This window comes from Phyllopteryx taeniolatus, chromosome 16 (assembly GCF_024500385.1).
Source record: "Phyllopteryx taeniolatus isolate TA_2022b chromosome 16, UOR_Ptae_1.2, whole genome shotgun sequence".
NCBI classification, from domain to species: Eukaryota; Metazoa; Chordata; class Actinopteri; order Syngnathiformes; family Syngnathidae; genus Phyllopteryx; species Phyllopteryx taeniolatus.
In genome coordinates, this window is record NC_084517.1 from 13,807,695 (window position 1) to 13,821,369 (window position 13,675).

The following is a 13,675-nucleotide window of genomic DNA, read 5'->3' on the forward strand; positions in this document are numbered from 1 at the left end:
TTGTTGAACTGAGCCCTTGTTTGACATCATTCATTGCAACTGTTCGAACTCTGAGGTTGTGAGTGACTTTAGGGGGCATATTCTGTATTGCACAACTTCAGGCGCGGTCATCTTAACAGTTTCTGTTCTTCTGGAAACATAGTTGCTAAAAATGTATTTAAAGATATACCTCACGCATGTTTTTCTTTTCTAGAAACAGAGAACACTTTAGCAATTTTTTGTCTTCCCTCTGCCGTGTGATTGCAGTGAAGCTCACTGAGTCCACGTTTAGTCAGGATCTCTCCTCGTTGTACGCTGCACAACTGATAGACAAATCACAGCGGCAGGTCACTGTAACGCCTGTGTTTTTTTTTTTTTGTATGTTCACATTTTTAGGAGGGGGATGTCTGATCTGATCTCCTATATCACCTACCACTTCTTTCACACCCACCACTCAACTAATCTCTTCCTTTCATCTGCTCTGTCAACCCTTGCCACCATTTTTTATCACGTTCTTCATCCATGCGTGCCTCTGAAGAAATGTTCCTCATTGTCTCCCTCTTTTTTCCCTTTTTTTTAATAGCCAAGTTTATTCACACTTGCACCCTCGGGCTCCAGTCTGCCTCTTATTTTGGTCGGTGTTGCACACGTGTATGTGGGACTTATATGGGGCACCCTGAACACTGTATGCATGCTGTCAATGTGAATTAGTGTGTTGTGGTAATGCGCAGAATCAGCACCTCCAAATCTGAGACCATGGTCCTCAGTTGGAAAAGGGTGGCGTGCCTTGTTCACGAGTGAGGGAAGAATGGAACGGGAGATCGACAGGCGGATCGGTGCAGCGTCTGCAGTGATGGGGACTTTGTATCGATCCGTTGTGGTAAAGAAGGAGCTAAGCCGAAAGGCGAAGCTCTCGATTTAACAGTCGAGCTATGTTCCTACCCTCACCTATGGTCACGAGCTGTGGGTCGTGACCGAAAGAACGAGATTCCGGATACAAGCGGCCGAAATGAGTTTCCTCCGCGGGGTGTCCGGGCTCTCCCTTAGAGAGCGGGTGAGAAGCTCGGTCATCAGGGAGGATCTCAGAGTAGAGCCGCTGCTCCTCCACATCGAGAGGAGCCAGATAAGGTGGCTGGGGCATCTGATTCGGATGCCTCCCGGACGCCTCCCTGGTGAGGTGTTCCGGGCACGTCCCACCGGGAAGAGACCCCGTGGACGACCCAGAACACGCTGGAGAGACTACATCCTTCGGCTGGCCTGGGAACGCCTCGGGATCCCCCTGGAAGAGCTCGAGGAAGTGGCTGGGGAGAGGGAAGTCTGGGCGTCCCTGCTAAAGCTACTGCCCCCGCGACCCGACCTCGGATGAGCGGGAGAAAATGGATTGATGGATGGTAATCCGTGTGACCACACATTGATGTTTAATGTCAACGGATCACAATGCAAAGACGCTACTGGTAATCTTGTGTTGTTTTGTGTGAATCAGTGACGGGGTGTGCATTAGTTACCTGGGCCTTTAGTGGGGATTTACCAAACTTAATCTACTTTAATATCACCATTATATCACGTTGCGGCGGCACGGTGGCCAACTGGTTAGAGCGTCTGCCTCACAGTTCTGAGGAGCGGGGTTCAATCCCCTGCCCCGCCTGTGTGGAGTTTACATGTTTTCCCCGTGCCTGCGTGGGTTTTCTCCGGGCACTCCGATTTCCTCCCACATCCCAAAACATGCATGGTAGGTTGATTGACAACTCTAAATTGGCCGTAGGTGTGAATGTGAATGGTTGTTTGTTTTTATGTGCCCTGCGATTGGCTGGCAACCAATTCAGGGTGTACCCCGCCTCCTGCCCGATGATAGCTGGGGTAGGCTCCAGCACGCCTGCGACCCTAGTGAGGAGAAGCGGCTCAGATCATGGATGGATATCACGTTGCAATCCTATTAACCATTAGTTTAAACAAAGGGAATACCGTAAAACAGCACACAACTGTAACATGTACATAATCTGGAGCAATGCGGAAACAATATTTATCTAATAAAATAAATAAAAAATTATAATAAAATTTAAAAAAAACATTGCACTCACCAGGGATGCAGATTATCAAATGTATTAATGTATGCAGATCGCTAGAGATGTTTTTTTGCTCGTTGAAGTTTTGCTCAGACCAACCAATCAGAGAATATGCTGACGCCATTGAGGCTCAGCGCTCTGGCCCTGTGAGGACAAATTAGAAATCTGATTGGGTAATGAAACACTCTTATTCCTAATATACGTGTTATGTCGGTTATGTCAAACCGACCAGCACTCGTGATTCGTTCTTGAGCAGGTTAGATTCACATGGCAGCACATAGAGGTTGATATCTGACTGGACAAAAAAAAATCTAACATGGGAGGAGGTAGTGCAGGAAAGAGAAATGCTATGAAATGAAGAGAATAGACTAAAATTATAATAAATTAATACAATTTCATGGAACAAATATGACGATTTAGCTTGTAAATGTAGGTCAGTGCTTCTCCTAGAGTTTAAACTGGCAGCGAAACCCATTAAAGCTTCTCTATATAAACAAAACACACTGCTGTCAACTGGACTCCACTTTCTACTTTTCCTGCCGTCTACCTCAGTGTTTGGATCGATACAAGCCAGGTGCGTAATAGAATTAGACTCTAATGGTAAGTACAAACTTGCGTTATATTTACCCAATCCCCCTTGGGGGCTTTTCTGGCAAGGTAAGAAAGGATCAGACTGTGAAATGAGACTATAGTCAGAGATGTATGTGCACAATTTGTGTGTGTAAGTGTTTGTGTGGTGGGAGCGGAGGCATTCGGCAAATAGACTTGACAGTGAGTCAAATGGGTTTAAATTCTTCTCACTTGCTGCCTCAATGTCAAGTTGATGGATGTGTGTTGCGCTTGCAGGGGGGCGCAATAGTGGAAAACAGGATTTTGGCTCTGCAAAAATGTCTGCCTTTGGAGAGGACAAAATTATTATGATTTTATTGTTGTTATTGTTAGAGTTACTTTAGTTACTTTTCCTGTTTAGGGTCATGGGTGAACTGGAGCCTATTCCAGCTGACTTTGGATGAAAAGTGTGGTACACCCTAGACTGGTCACCAGACAATTAGAGAGCACATTGTCATCCCATTGTCATCAACCATCTGATAGTGACATCTTCACGTGCCGTTAAAGAGTGTCTCATTGTTAGCATTCCTCCATGTGGCCTGCGCACTTGTGAATGATGTTAAACTCACCTGGACACACATTCACCGGCTGATCCGCTCAAAGCCGAACGTGTCTGTTCAAGCGGGACGATGAACGTTTCACTGGAACACAGAGAGGCCAGAGTTCAAGCTCCAGGTAAAAGTGTGTGTGTCTGTCTGTCAACTACAATATCTGCATGATGGTGCATGCATCAAGTGAGGTGAATCTACCCCAGAATGGATAACATATAGAGGGTGTAAGTTTGAATTTTGGGTTTATTTTCGCCCAGCCAAAATGGTTCTTGTGAACTAAACAAAATTAGAACTGCTACTTCTGTAGAAAGGTTTAAATTTTGACTTGACTTATTTTCACTCTCTCACATTTAGTAAAACCACACTTTGTGTGTCGAGAGCCTCTTGCCCTGCCCTACCCACTGACATCTGGATTTTGACCTGTTTTACTACCTCTTTTCTCTTCTTCCCCCCTCTACTTCTGCTCGGAGATGGGGACAGGTGGCAACGATCAAAGTGGGGCTGTTGCTGTAAGATTTCTGCATCGACCAACCGGGACAAGATCTGAGGAGGACCACTGCCCCGCAGGTGCTGTCATGGAGGATTCTAGATCAACTGACTGGGACAGGTCATGAGGAGAACTACTTCCAGCAATGGAAAAGGAAAGTGTACAAGATAAAAAGGTGACACCCAAGGTAAAACCAAAGATCTTAAGGTAGCATGGTGCCATGGAGTCGGAGGTGAGAAATTGAGAACGAGAGGAATAGGATATTAACTTTAGAAGACATTTACATGGTTGAAGGAAACGTATTCAGATCTAAACACATCTGTTGTGGCTGATCTGTGGAGCATGGTCGAGGCTCTTACCGGCATTGTCGAAAATGATCCAACAGAAAAGTTAAGTGCTTTTGTGCCCTAGTAAAAAAATCTCCTCAAGCTTCCAATCCTCATGGGCACACCGACGAAATAAGACAACTACTACCACTACATTGAAGTTTTCTTGGTTGAAAGCCATTTTGTCCAAATTCAAATTTTTTTTTTCAACTGTCTGGCACACATCGATAAGTAACTTCTTGAAACACACCTAACATACATTTAATACAGTCACTCCCTTTGTAAAACTAAAGTTTAATTTTGAAGATCATTTTGAACACAAAATATGTTTTAAATGAAAATGCCCAAATCCATTTTCATTTTAAATTATTGATGCATGAAAAATTAACTCCATCATCAGCGAAGATTTTCTCGCTCCATTTTCCGACACTAATATGCCCTAATGTTTCCAAAAGAAAAGCTGCAATGGTAAGTCAGTGAGATATCAATTGTTAAAACAGTAATAATGGGATATGGTAGATTAATTGTCATCATTAAAATATGCAAGTTACCTAACTTTTCCTCTTCAGTATGTTGTGCCAGCTAATTGCCTGACCCAAGCGTTGTATTCTTCCAAAGTGCCAAGCCAGACAAAGCACACAGTCAGCAAATGCCTGTTTTTTTTCTTTTCTTCCAGCTGTGTTCCCGAAACTTCAATTATTCACAATTTATGATAACGCACTTCACCTCAAGCTGGCAAGTGGGGGTATTTTTGCACTTGATGCTGTGAATTAGTCATAAACTCACAATGGCAAAACATACAATTTTCATAGCTCCGCCCTTCTCCCCACTCACTGGGAAAGTGCCACATTTATCTTCAATATATGTGAAGATTGACTGGTGCCAACATATACAATATGCTTAAAGACTGAGGGGGCACTTAGTGGGGACTGACTTGGCATGTGAAGTCATTTTAAATTAATCTACAACCCCAATTCCAAGGAAGTTGGAATATTGTGTTATAAATAAATAAAAACAGAATACAATGATTTGCAAATCATGTTCAATCTACATTTAATTGAATACACTGTAAAGACAAGATATTTAATGTTCAAACTGATAAACATTATTGTTTTTAGCAAGTAATCATTAACTTAGAATTTTATGGCTGCAACACATTCCAAAAAGGATGGGACAGGGTCATGTTTACCACTGTGCTACATCACCTTTTCTTTTAACAACATTCAATAAACATTTGGGAACTGAGGACAGTAATTGTTGAACCTTTGTAGGTGGAATTCTTTCCCATTCTTGCTTGATGTACAGCATCAGCTGTTCAACAGTCCGGTGTCTCGATTGTCGTATTTTACACTCATAATGCGCCACACATTTTCAATGGGAGACAGGTCTGGACTGCAGGCAGGCCAGTCTAGTACCCGCACTCTTTTACTATGAAGCCACGGTTTTGTAACGTGCAGAATGTGGTTTGGCATTGTCTTGCTGAAATAAGTAGGGGCATCCATGAAAAAGACGTTGCTTGGATGGCAGCATATGTTTCTCCAAAACCTGTATGTACCTTTCAGCATTAATGGTGCCTTCACAGATGTGTAAGTTACCCATGCCATAGGCATTAACACAGCCCCATACCATCACAAATGCAGGCTTTGGAACTTTGTGTCCATAACAGTCCGAATGGTTCTTTTCCCCTTTGGCCCGGAGGACACGACGTCCCAAAACAATTTGAAATGTGGACTCGTCGGACCACAGAACACTTTTCCACTTTGCATCAGTCCATCTTAGATGAGCTCGGGCCCAGAGAAGCCGGCTGCGTTTCTGGGTGTTGTTGAAAAATGGCTTTTGCTTTGCATAGTAGAGTTCAAGTTGCACTTACGGATGTAGCGCCAAACTGTATTTACTGACATTGGTTTTCTGAAGTGTTCCTGAGCCCATGTGGTGATATCCTTTACACATTGATGTTGGTTTTTGATGCAGTGCCATCTAAGGGATCAAAGGTCAATGTTGATTTTCGGCCTAGCCTCTTACATGCAGTGATTTCTCCAGATTTTCTGAACCAGATTCTCTGAACCTTTTGAAGATATTCCCAATTTGCCTGTTCACCTGTGGGATGTTCCAAACAGGTGTTTGATGAGCATTCCTCAACTTTCTCAGTCTTTTTTGCCACCTGTCCCAGTTTGGAACGTGTTGCAGCCATAAAATTCTATGTTAATGATTATTTGCTAAAACCAATAAGGTTTATCAGTTTGAACATTCAATATCTTGTCTTTGTAATGTATTCAATGAAATCTAGGTTGAACATGATTTGCAAATCATTGTATTCTGTTTTTATTTATTCTGTATTCTGTGTAACACAACACGCCCAACTTTATTGGAATTGGGGTTGTAAAATCCCTGCAACCTCACGCTCCTCTGTGTACATTGTTCTTTAAGGAATGGTTATTTCTAATGAACACAATATGGATATTGCTGTGTTAAATTATCGGTTTTACAAGATATTTGTCTTTTTCTTATTATTCTTTTCATTTATATAAATGTTTAAACTGATTAATGTAAATACAGTTAAGAATTACTGTAACGTCGTATTCTTTATTTAAAAAAAAGCCACTCAAGAATTCTTGATCCAATTATAACAGATCCTGGTGTAAAATTTCAAGGTTTGTCTTAAACTAGATAAGTCTGACTCCTGTAGTGTAGGTCGCGTGGCGGAAAGAGAGCAGACCTGACGTACATATATAGTGACTGGGCAGACACAATTCGAGTCAAATCAGCATGCACGGGTGTAAAAGTTGCAGCTATAAATTATTGCGCGGCAAAATGAAAAGGTTGTTCAGAGGATGTGACTATGAAAGGCCTATTCAGTTGGTTAGAGGACTTTTAAATGCTAAACTTGCTTCATTTAGACAAACAACCGGGCGCATTTTGTGACACAATTAGGAAACATATTGAATACCCAAATAAGGTAAAGAGGACTTTTCAGTTTTCTTGACAGTAGTACTACATCATCAAAATGACCTGTGACCAAAAAAAAAAAGAAAAAAAAATCAGCCCTCTTTGGCCCTATCTTGTGCCTCTCATTTGATATACAAGAAACCATAGTGGCTGTGGAACAACAACCAATCAGAGACAAGGCGTGACTTACAGTATAAGGAGTCAGTCGTTTGGCATACACTCGTGGGTACACTCATTCCGGGCTTGCGCTGACCTTTTTCCTTCTTCAATCAAAAAAGCAACTTACTTGTAAAATGCAGTCACACTATAACACTAAATATCATCAGTTTGAAGATTTATTTTATTTTTATTTTTTTTGCGAGCACAGGTGTGCCTGTGATCAGTATGCTCGCGTGTATGTAACAAATGATGGCAACCTCGTAAGTCACGCCTTCTGTCTGATTGGTTGCTTTTCCTTGGTTGTTGTGATTTCTTGTATATCAAATTAGCGGCACAAAATAGGTCCGCTCACCTATGAGTTAGACGTAACCAAATGCTCCACCGTGCTGTCCTTTGCCCTAATCATCCATCCATTTTCTGTCCCGCTTATCCTCACTAAGGTCACGGGCGTGCTGGAGCCTATCTCAACTATCTTCAGGCGAGAGGTGGTGGGTACCCTGAACTGGTCGCCAGCCAATCGCAGGTGTCTTAATCATTCAAATGTAAAAAAATAAGTTAATAAGTTAACATCAAAAGGTGCTACATCCATTTTCTATACCACTTTTCCCCATTTATGAGCGGGAGCCTATCCCACTTTGGGCAGAAGACACCATGGACCTATCGTCAGCCAATCGTAGAGCACATCAAGACCAAAAAACATGAACACTCTCATTGAATAATTTTGAGTTTTCAATTAACCTAACGTGCATAATTCCAACTCCACATTTCAGAACTTTCAGGCAGACCTGCTAATCGAATATTAATGTTAAAGCAAGAAAATACTCCCCTTGACCTTTATTTGATTTGAATGTCTTATGCCCTTAAATGTGAGAGTACTTATAGCTTTATAGAACTTCCACAGTACTATTTTATTTCTAGCTTAATATAAAAACCAGACAAATAAAAACTGCTTCTCAAATTAGAATTTGTATTTTTTGATGAGATGTCTGCAGCCATTGAGACCAACTGGACTTTGGAGGTTTTGCTGTGTGCTCATAGTCCCTCTCCAAATTATCTTCTTGTCATGTGTCAAAAATTCCCCACCCTGCACCGTTCTTTGCAAACGGCAACCCCCGCTCCGGTGCTTCCGGTCGTGCGCGCTCACCTAGCGACGGTGCGTCCGCTTGTCCGATCGCATAAACACATTAAGCACTCAACCTGATTATATGCACCGCTCTGCGTTTGCGTGCATCCAATTACAAAGCTAGTGTGAGCTGCTGGTGCCGCTAAAGGTTCTAAACACGGCTCGTTAAATATGCAATCCGGCGTGCAACATTTTCCTCGCAGGAGCTTAAAAGGATGATTTAAAAAAAAAAAAAAAAACATTCAAATAAATTAATAAATATAAAGTTAAATGTATTTATCATTTTAGGCCACTAAAGGTGGAGTTTAGTATTGTGCGCCCTATTTTAATCCAAGTGCATCAGCATTTTCTTTCCATCTCTCTCTCTCTCTCTCTCTTTCCCTCTCTCTCATTCACTCACTCACGCAGACACAGACGCGCGCACACACTCTTGGATGTCTTCAGTGAGAAGAGGTTATGCTGTGGTGCGCTGCAGGAGACAAACTATTGACAAATGCGCGGGAACTATTTTGTCCGTTTTCACATGTTCCATGAGGACACGTGATGAAGTGAAGTCTCATCGGATTTTTATTTATTTTTTTTATTTTTTTTTTCCTTCCCTCCATACCACGTTGCAATTTTGTGAGGAAACGTCTCTTGGAAAATTTGCAAGTGGGGCTCCTAAATTGGGGGTTTCACGCACATCTGTCCACTTATTTTATTTTTTTTAACTAACACACCCTAGATCGTGCAACCCCCCCCCCCCCTCCCCAGCCCCCTCCCCCGTTACAGCGTGCTTGATCAACGTGACTGAGGGTGGAATACAAAAGTCCCCCCCCAAAATTTCTCAGCACATGCAACTTCAAGTGAAACTGCAAATAATGATGAACTTTTTAAACATTTGCTGTCTCACAAGGGTGCACTAGGAGCCCCCTACCCTGCGTACAACCTGGTCAGGTGGAAGACTTTATTGGACATGTGAGTCCAAAAAAGAGGACCGGCGCGCACCAGACGGAGGGACAGAGGCTGCAACGCATGCGCCAAAAACAACAACAACAAACAAACAAAAAAAAACCTTTTCTATAGCCGGGCTTCGCAACGTGCGCACGGCAACATTTCGGAGACGTTCTTGGAGAAAAATTACTTTACACGGACTGATCATGGCCAAAGGATAGTGATTCTTTATGGTGTGCACCGAACAGGAAACCATTGGCTGGATTGTCCAGTAATTCCTGGACACCCTCTTCGCTTTTAATGACAGTAAAGGTAAGTTTGACCCATTTTCATGGTGACTATTTGTCCTATATTAATGTTTGTTGTTAAGGAACAACTGGATGGAAATGAATTCAAAGGATGGGAGGTCCATAAGACCTTTTTATTTATTTTGGGTGGAAGACATATAATCAAAATGCATTTATTTATCTTTATTTTTCAAAATGAGTTGTCTGTAACGTGTGTAGCTGAATTGTGCGGTTTATGGTGCTGTCCATGGTTCTGGATGCGGTTCAGACGCTCTCACACGGGTGAAAACAAGTTACAGAAGGTTTTTTCTTTTTTTTCCTTTTTAACTTGTCTTGTTGGACATATGAAGTGTAACAGTAAGTCCTTTTTCATTGTCAATCAATGATTACCTTGTATGTTTCCATATATTTACTGTATGTTTTAAAGGAAATGCACATTAGACAACAATCCTTGTCACATGTTTCACCACCATTGCCACCCACTCTTGTCTCTACTTTATCTTCATGAGGATAGTGCAATTCTCAGCTTTGTCCACTTCATTGCTACATCACAAGTAAATGAGAACCAATGTGAGACAATGATCAATAGACTCTGCTGGAGACATCATCATTTAACATTTTTATATAAGTTTGTTTTTGTGGTTTTAGTTAGCATGAGTAAAACTGAGCCTTACTGTACTGAACCTGTTCTTTATTGTCGTTTTTCACGTTATCAAGATACACACAATGGGTTAAATATCGGATCCCCTCAGTTTTGTGCAACAAATTGCAAACTACAACCACAATAATAAACAGGTTGTTGCATAACTGTCTATGTAAAGACAAGATTTTTTAACATATTGAATCTCATTAGAATGTCTAGGTGGTCCAAATCTTGAGGCTGGGAGTGAATAATCTGCTGTAACAGTCACTTCAGGGTGATGTGATTTATATAATATAGTCTGACTGTTGCACTATACCAGTGGGTTCATTCCTGCATGCTGTAAGTGTCTCTGCATAAGGCTGCCATCATTTGAGTCCCCTAGTAATATGATTGGATTGCCCACATAAACAAACATAATGCAGAAGAGGGACAGGCTTCCCTTCTGCCATCCCTCCCTGGATGAATTTTATGCTTCATGCTGTGGAATTACTGCAAGTGCCGACGTTCCGCCTTAAAGGCCTTATAATAATGAAATGCCCTGGAGTCGAGGCATGGGGCAATTATTTCCATTGAAGTTTGACCCCTTTGGACAACACATCAATACGCCTGATCATTCATTCTAATAGCAACACACACAAAAATCCTTGTTGCTGTTAATTCTGACAACGCAGCTGTATATGCTGCATGAAGACTCTGCTAATAACCAACAAAGGAGTAATCAACACATTGTACCCAACATTTGTATAATATTTATTTCAATTTTTATTGAACACACAAGCCATAACCATAACAACGAGGATGTTAGCAAATTATATGTCTCTGGAAAAAGAGAAAACAGGCTATGAAACCATGAGTTCCATAAACACAGGCACGCACGCACATGCGCACACGCGCACACACACACACGCGCACACACACACAGTAAGCAACACAGTGCTTCTTTCAGCCAACAGACCTAAAACAATCCTTAATACTACAGCACCTCCAATGCTGAACACAATCTGTCAGATTCATTTGGATTTAGATCAAATTTCACCGTAGCAAATAATCAAAATAATCTGTTCCAGTGTTAAACTGGAATGTTATTAAATGTTATTAATCATTTGACTGTACAAGCAATGTTTAATGTAACTTGTTAATTTCCATGCAAGTGTAAAAATAAGTAAACCCCTGTTAAATTTAGACTATTGAAACACTCAGTCTAAGTCTAACATAGAGCCAAATCTGTAATGCAATTGTTTAATTCACATCACATCTTTTAACATTCTTGCTTGTCATAAAGGTGTAAAAAGAAGTCACTTTAATAACAAGAGACAAGAGAGTAAGGCAATGCTGTGGTATTACTTCTTCCATATATTTTCTTCTGTCTCTCCTCACATTCTTGTCTTAACACCCCTTGTAGATTTTGGAGGTATGGATTTACCAATTTCTATAACCATTGTCCTCATTAGGGCTGCGAGTGAGCCGAAGCCTATGCCAGCTCACTTTGGGCACACAACCACACATCGACGTCGTGTCTGGGTTGGTTCGCCACAGGAGGGAAAGAGAGGGCAGCGGCGGCTCTCTATAACCTCAAAGTAACAGGAGATGGTGTGAATAAGGAGAAATGAGACGGAATCTTAAGCAAAAATGAGAGCCGTTCGTGCCAAGATAAGAAGAAATGCATGACTAGAGGAAAGACGGACGAAAGAGGCTGGGAGTCAAAAGCAAGGGGGCCGTCGAGTGCATCAGAGCGACACCGGGGTGAGGATGAGAGGGATCAAGTGAGGAGTCTGGGGAGAACGAGGCTAAGCGTATAGTTGGAGGGGGATAAAAACAAAAAAAAGGAGTAGAAGAAAGGGATCGTGAGGCGGATGTGAGTGGAGGCTGCTGTGAATGCTGCCGTTATCCAGTGGAGTGAAACAATGGCTGTACAACTGTGTGCTGAGGGCAGCCACATACAGCGCCTGGATGCGTTCCTGAGAAGGCGAGAGAGAGAGAGAGAGAGAGAGAGAGAGAGAGAGAGAGAGAAAGAGAAAGAGAATCAGGCCCAGAGAAGGCGGGCGAGCAGGGAAGAGTTTCGATTTCTGCGGCTGTCGATATTCTGCACTGAAGAACAAAAAACATGTAAATGTGGCAGGTGGGGGCAGGGACACCGGCAGAGCAAAAAAGGCACATAGATGACTCAAAAAGCCACAACCACCACAATAGAAAACTAAATGACTGACTCAAATATGGGCAACAGAATTTGATTAATCTAAAATACCAACATGTAGTTTCATCCTAAATGCCCTACAAAACCTACAGATAATGATCTCAGCGTGCCCCTCATCTTTATAGAGATTTCTAGAAAGACAAGACTCCTCAGCAGAGTAGTTCAATGTCCTTCGTGCATATTGTAAAATAATTCAAAGTCTGGTCCCATATTTTTAAGCTGCTCCCACGACCGACCATGGATAAGTGGAAGTGAATGGATGGATGATGTAATGGATAGATATGGCAACTGTCCATCAAATACCGCTACTTTGACCTGGAATAATGGATGCTACTCAGTGTTGCATCTTTCTCATGCCTACACATAACTACGTTTGAGGCACTTTAAGCCTCCAGTGGCTGGAATTTATCCCACCGGGTGGTCACAGGGTTTTTCCACGCTGAGACATCGAGGCGCTCTGAAGCAGCCATGCTGGCGAGAAGCCCCTGTCCACACGTTGGCTGTCATGTCTCACTTTTTGAAAAAAATTTTCCAGCTCCTCGTTCTTCCGTCTTTCTCTGTGTAGCGTGCATAAACTCGTGTCCAACTAAGAGTCGTTCTAAAGCGGCCACGTCAGTGGATTGTGCAAAGGGAAGCTAGCTAGCTCCCTAATGGCATGTCACAATTGCGCCGGATAACCGCTGATGCAAACAAAGGCGCTTAAGTTCTCATATAATCGGGGAGGTGCGAGTCATGCTCAAGCTGTACGAGGCGCTGTTTTATCCATGCCCCCCCCCCCCCCCCCAAAGAAAATTATGAAAACTGAAATGGTGAAGAAAAGTTTAACACTACATCTCCACAACTGAGTACTACATACAGTAATTCCAAGCAGCAAAATATCTTTGTGAGAGTTATTTTTTTAATATAATACACATCCTCCAAACGTGAGTCACATATGCCTCCCAGCGGAGCAGGCTCTTGACTCTTGCACCCACGGGCCCTGCTATTGTGTCATGGTGAATATGACCACAAGTGCGTGTGACCAATGGGACGGTGGTGCAAGCATGCATGCTTCTGACAGATCGTATCCAGGGGACTCTTAATGCGTTAGCTCCAAGAAAAAGATACAGCAGTTGGTAAAATAATACCAATACCTTGTGGAAAAAAAAACAACTTAGCTGCTGTTAGACAAAATCTCAAGGTCAATGCATGCGCCTCAATTTTCAAATCCCTCCTTAAGACATGGCATCATATCATGTCTAAATATGGAGTTGTCGACAGTTTCACAGTGAATAAAATGTCAAAATAAATTCCTCTAATAAACATGAATAAATCACAGAGTGCAAGAATTTCTCTGATTGTTAGTGAGTTGACTTCTTGGGGGTTGACATAGAAT